This window comes from Gallinula chloropus (genome assembly GCF_964237585.1).
Source record: "Gallinula chloropus genome assembly, chromosome: 1".
Lineage (NCBI taxonomy): Eukaryota > Metazoa > Chordata > Aves > Gruiformes > Rallidae > Gallinula > Gallinula chloropus.
The window spans coordinates 149,336,817-149,343,063 of record NC_140085.1 but is presented as its reverse complement, the minus strand read 5'-3'; the positions used below and the strand labels follow the sequence as shown (position 1 = coordinate 149,343,063).

The window sequence follows — 6,247 nt, the reverse complement described above, 5'->3', positions numbered from 1 at the left end:
TTTCAGAAGTCTCCCACCCTGCCATCTGGCTTTTAAAGCCCGAGCCTCGGACGCTGCTTTTTGATCAAAATGAGTTCAGGATGGGCATCAAAGAGCAGGTGGTGCACATGTTCCTTTTTCCTTGTAGCTCATCAGCTTTCTTCCCATTCACTGCACATACTTGAGTGTCCACCTGATTCCTCCCCAGCCGGGTCCTTGCGACGCAATCCCATGCCTCATGGCAATCGCCCCGTGCCTCACCCAGAACTCCGGGGGGCACAAAAGGACCATCCAGCCAGAACAAGCTGGCTCTTCAGCTTTGCCCTTTTGATAAAATCTAGCTTGCTATAGGATAAAAGGACTACTCCAGGCTTAGCTGGTCTTTCTAGCACATTCTGCTTGGATTTTCAGCCATAAAATAACCCTGAAATCCAGAGTCTTTCCATTATTTATGGAGAGACTGATGTTATTTTTAGTGAGTTCTTGGGATTTGTATTAAGGTAAGTATTTCATACCAGAGGAGGAGGAATCTCCGGAGATACTTCACACCATCTGAGAGCAGAGTTTGATTGCACAGTGTCCCCTGAGCCTATGAGTCATGTTTGTTAATGTTCTCAGCATAGTAAGACGACAGGCTAGTTTTTTTGGTAACATATTTTGCTCTCATTTTCCAAAAACATGGAACTGTGCAGTCTACTGATGGGATTCTCTAAAGCCTTCTCTAAAGGCTCTTCCTTTTCCCAGTTTATCACATTTATAACATCGTTACACTTGCCACTAATAAATCTCTCAGCCTAGTGCTTTATTACACGTATCTCGATCACTTGGGTTTTTTTTCAGACTGCCACATTCACTAATTACTGCCACAGTTATAAAACAGAGAATCACTGGCAGTCTATTAAAAAAAAATAGTAATTGCATTTCCTCTTCCCTGTGGACAATCATGACTATTATATTCTCATCATGTTCCAAAAATCTTCCTAACATACCCTGGAGAACTTCACCAAATAACAGCTTTGAGGCTTAATGTTCTGCATGTGTTTTCTCAGTAGATAACTCTGATTTTACAGGCAGGAAGCAAGCTTTTGTTTCTTTCTAAGCCACAAGATGTGGTTTAGACCAGTTGCTCGATGAAGAAAGGTCTCAGATGGACACAACTGATGTAATCTCTCCTGGAAAGCTAACCTGTTGTCACTGTGTAGCTCCTTCAGACGTCACAACTGGCAGAAACAGGTACAGGTCACACCAAGATAACTTCCTACACTAGCAGTGCAGTTAGCTCTGCTCTTGCTTGAAACACACGTGTACAGAATCCCACCAGACAGGGCACACAAGAACAATTCCCTATGGAGCTACCTTTGTACACCTCTTCTTACTCCTTACTATTTAATGTGTATTCTAGAGTGTCCTTCTGAATAAATTTAGCAACAGGCACAGGGCAATAAATTAGGTGAAGTTAAGTCCTGAACTACAGACGCTTCACTGAAAACACTGTGGCCTGTCTTCCCAGCCTGATTCCCAAAGCACAGCTACACCAGCAAGTCTCCAACACCTTGCAGAGTTTGCCTGGTTGTAGTCTGCAATGTCTGTGCAGTAGATGAGGATGTCCAGCACCTCAGCATTTGTTAGGTCCTTCTGAGCTTTTTCATCCCAGCTTTTGTGTGAGCTGAAGGGTTTTTTAAAACAAACAAACAAAAGCCCCTAGGAAAACCACCCCCCATATTTATTTAAAGCACTTCCATGCTGACCTGAGCGCCAGAAATACAATATACATGCACTTGGAGGAGGTGCTCAGTAGTACAGTTTTTGCCAGAGCCAAAATACTTTGTTGGTTTACAATCCTTAGGAATCCCACCCTACTCCTATTTAGGATGGGTATTTCAACCTCTTTCCAACCCACTTTTACCTGCATCTGTTGTAACATGAAAGTAGACATTTGCTCTAGTGGCTTGCTTATTTTATTATTTTCTTCAGAACACCTAAATGCCATCTGTTCTTGACATTTGTTTGAAATTTAACTGCTTCCTTGCTGAAATTCACCCCAGCGCCTTGGGATAGCTGGAACAAAAGAGTATTTTCCATGGAACAGAGCATTCTTATCAAAATCAACCTTATATTCGTTAATACATTTTATTTAATGCAAAAGAAATCCCATTTGTGAGGAAACAAAAGGAAGGCTATTTGCAATGAGATAAATTTCTTCCACAAACTCCGATGCCAATGCATCTCTCTCTTCTTTTGAGTGAAGATCTCTGCAGAAGCCCTGCTCGATCCAAACCACTCAGGTCTTCTTGTCAGACTTCTCATTGCTTGAAACCTGCCAGTGCCCAAGGGTCTGCTTTGACACAGAACACAGCGGGGATCACAAAAGTCAATCCCCATCCTGCTTCTACTAGCAAATAAAGCAGGTCAGGAGCTGTCCTTTGGCACGGGAACCAGCTGGCACAACACGGCTCGCATCCGCACAACTAAACTCTCTTATCTCCTGAAATAGGTCAGCTGCATGCAGATGCTCTGCTGGGAATTGTCCCCGTCCCACACCGACCCATGAGGAGTGCTGGGAATTGCTTTGGAGGCTGCTAGCTTGCTAGGACAGAACCAGGCTGGGGACACCACCACCCAGGGGAACAGCACGGAGGATGAGCAGGTGCCACAGTTGGAGCCTGAACCCTAGCCCCTGTTCAGTTTAGTGCTGCCAGGATCAAAAAGTGCCTACAACGCAAATGGAACTGAAATCTCAGTTGTTTGTTCTGTCTATGTTCCCCTTGTGCTTTGGAGACTCTTCTTTCAAAGCTGTTTCTGACAGTTATCTCCAAATTAAGGCTATCTTTCAGCTCTTTCCTGTCATCATTAATTGGCCCTTTTCCCTGGACAACCAAACACATCTTTTCAACTAACACTAAAAACACACATGTGAGGTACGGAGAGGAAAACACTCAAAGAAAGGTGATTATTCTGTGTCTGCACTCTCTGCCCCATCCTCTGTTTTGCAGTGTAGTGTCATGGGGTCACTCCTTACCCTGTGCACAGTATGCCGTGGGATCTCGCGGAGAACAGGGCACGGCTGCTGCTAGGGCAACTTGATTACCTACTTGCATCTCAGGTTCTGCCTGACCCGTATTTTGGGTTAAGCTGCTGCAAGAAGCCACTAGATACTGAAACCTCATTTCTGTAAGGGATTTCCTGACGCTACCTTGGGCTCAAGAAGGAGTATTTCAGGTAATTACGAAGACAAGCTTGCGCAGCGTATCTCTGTCATCTGATGCTTTTCTAAAAATCAGATGCCTCTCACTCATGGCAGAGAAAGTGCACGAAATACTTGCAACCCCCTTTGTCCTCAGTCCTGGAACAGCCTTCCTGAAAAAATTAGTTGCTGAAACTTGCAGTTTGGTTGCCGTGAGTGTGTTAATATGTTCACAGCGGTCACAGCAGGGCTGTAGAGAGCAGTGTGAAAGGCTGCCGACCGCCTCAGGGGAGATGGGACTGGGGAGGTCCATGCGGTCAGTTACCCGCACATCTTGGGCTCTTCAACTGAAGCTCATCCCTTTTCTGCAGCGCCCATCTTCCACGTGTTTACACGCCCAGCATACAGAAGCACTATTTTGCTTACAGGCAGCGTTTTTACCATTCGGGGATATCCAAATAAGAAAGCAAATAGTCGCTGTTGCCTGGTTGCTGTTGTGGTTTGTCGCTTTAACGGGGAAATTGTTCAAGTCCCCCCCAAGCTGTTCAGCTGCCCAGTGAAGGTGTGAACATAAAAAGGCGCTGTTACCTTTACATGCCCATTCGGGTAGAAGCAAAGTGCCAGGAGCCAGGCACTCACCTACCAGAAAACGCCAGGATCGAGCCTGTGAAACTTTCCCGCGGCTCTTCCACGCCGTAGCTCCGTGCCGTGACTTTTCAGCCTCGAACGATGAGGCGATGCTCCCAGGGGCTCCGAGCGCCTTCCTGCAAACAACCGCTTTTCCTCGAAAGGGTACCCGCGGAGCCCAACTCCGAGCACCTGCCCTTTGGCAGCGGGCTCACGGCTGCGAGGCGGCCGTGCCTCCGCCAGCCTTTTTTGCTACCGGGTGCTGGGCGCGGCCGCCTCACAGGGGCGGCGGGAAAGCCCGCCCGGTCGCCCTCCACCCTACCCGCCTTGATCTTGGTCCCAGAACGTACCTGGCTGAGGCCGCGGAGGACAGGCGCCGCTCAGCCCTCACTTTAACTCCACGACACCACCGCCCCCAGTCACGAAAAGGAAAGCACTAAAGGAAAAAGAAAGCCCGTTAACGGGCCGGCTGGGGGTAGCGCGGGGCGAGGCGCTGCCTCCGGTCCCGCCTCAGCGGCGTCCCAACGGCCGCAAGGGCCCCAGCGAGCCGCCCGGTGAGGCGGGAAACCGCGCAGGTCGCCACTGGCGGCGGGGCGGGCCGCGCCGGGCGTTACAGGTGCGCAAGGGAAGCCCGGCCGGGCCCGGGGCGGGGTGCTGCGCTCCGCTCCCCTTCACCGCCCCGCCACACAAAGGGGCCCTGGCCGCCTCTCTTGGGAACGCACAGGGGGGTGTCAGAGCTGAGGCGAGAAGCGGGGCCCCGACAAAAGGAGAGCCCCTCTCCACCCTCCATCCCCACCCCGCCTCCGGCTGCGGGCGGGGCCCCGCGGCGCCTCCCCCGCGCTGCCAGCTATCCCGCCGGCCCCGGGGGGAGGTGCTGCCCCGCTAGTCCGGGTGAGCTGCTGAGCGCCGGCGGCAGCGGCCACCTGGTCCTCCGGGCAGGGTGCCGAGGTGAGTAGAGGCGGGTGCCTCGTGGCCCGCGGGCGGCACCACACCGCCCGGCCGGCTCCGTCCGCCCCCGGGGAGCGCCACCATCTTGCCGGGGGCAGCGTTCCCCCGCGGGTAGAGGGTGCGGGAGCCCCCCGGGCAGGAGGGCCGCCGGCTGGGCCGGGCCGCGGCTGCCGGGTGCGTGTGGGGGGCGCGCCCCGCGCTGCTGGGCTCTCCTCAGCGGGTACCGGCGGTGGGACTTCACCGCTGGTCACCGGGACTCCTCTGCCAGGGCTTTGTTGTGGGGGGCGGCGAGTGCTTTCTTCTCCTTTCTCTGCTTTTTTGCTACCCCCCCGCTCCCCTCCCGCCCCAGCTTCGGTGGCGGCAGGTCCGGGCTGCGTGAGGAAGCGAAACAAAGGCGAGCACGATAACCTGCCTGAAAACCAGTGCGCGGGGCGCGGTGCGGGATGCCCTCTGCCTCCCCGGCGTGGGGCGGCTGGGGCTGCCCCGCCGCAGCCTGCCTGGCCCTGCCCGGCGGTGGCCCGAGCGGGGCTTCAGCTGCTGCTTTTGTAGTAGGTTAGTTAAGCGTCTCGGAACCGGAGAAACAAAAGCTGTCCCCCGCTATGAAGAAGACGTTTGGGATGCGGGGGGTTGGTGGCTGGTGTTACCTGCAGTGATTAATCACGGGGGCTGTGAAATAGGATGTTTCTGCCGCTTGTGGTGTTGATTTACTTTGTTGTATTTTCCTGGGGCTGGACTATCAAAATAAATTGGCCAGCTGTGTTGTCTGTGGATTTGTTGGGGTTTGGTGGTGTGTTGTTGGTTGGGTTTTTTTCAAGTTCTGTTTCCTTTTTGTCTTGACAAAAGGAAGGAGACTTAAGTGTTTGCAATCCAAAAGCCAGAAAGATTTGTTTAAAGATATTTTTAGCTGAAAACCTTGAAAAAGAAAAGAAAACTTTATCTTGATAGGCTTGGCAATAGATTTCCTCTTGCAAACCCCTTCATTTTTAAAGCCGGACTTAGTGATTTCAGAATGATTGAGAATGTGAATGTTGAAGGCTCAGAAAGCAAATAAAAAGAAACCAAATGTTTTTTTTAAAGGTCTCCTGTAGCTTGCCTCTTTATGGCAATCTTCAAATGCCTTTTGGAGTTTATTAGTACACGTAGAGCCTTTCTGGTGTGCAGAGTGGAACAGTCAAAATCATGTTCAGTAGCAAGGTTATTAAATGTACTTACAGTGCAAATTTGGTTAACATACTGAAAATGAAAGGACACTGTTCTAAACAGAAGCATGCACCTTGCCGTGTAAATTGGAGGGGAAATGCAAAAATCTGATTGGGACCCTGATTCAAGAAGGTGCTAAGACTCATGCCTACAATCACAGGGTAGAGGATCCAGCATTCTTCTAGCATTTGTTGATGATGTATGTAATTTCTTGTGTTTTGTGCTTGGCTGCTATCACACAACCCTCTTGTCTGTCCTTAACCCTTCTGTAGGGAGGGTCTCTGTCACATCCACGTGATTCTGTTCTTG

General features: G+C 51.0%; 1 long non-coding RNA gene across 1 annotated transcript; it reads right to left on the bottom strand.

Annotated features, from left to right (window-relative positions):
* Nucleotides 1–2,101: 2,101 nt before the first annotated feature.
* Nucleotides 2,102–4,320, bottom strand: LOC311197741. Its single transcript, XR_014617654.1, has 3 exons — nt 4,141–4,320; nt 3,807–3,927; nt 2,102–2,314 (listed from the first exon to the last, which is right to left on the bottom strand). It is a non-coding gene; the product is annotated as an uncharacterized lncRNA (long non-coding RNA).
* Nucleotides 4,321–6,247: the final 1,927 nt, after the last annotated feature.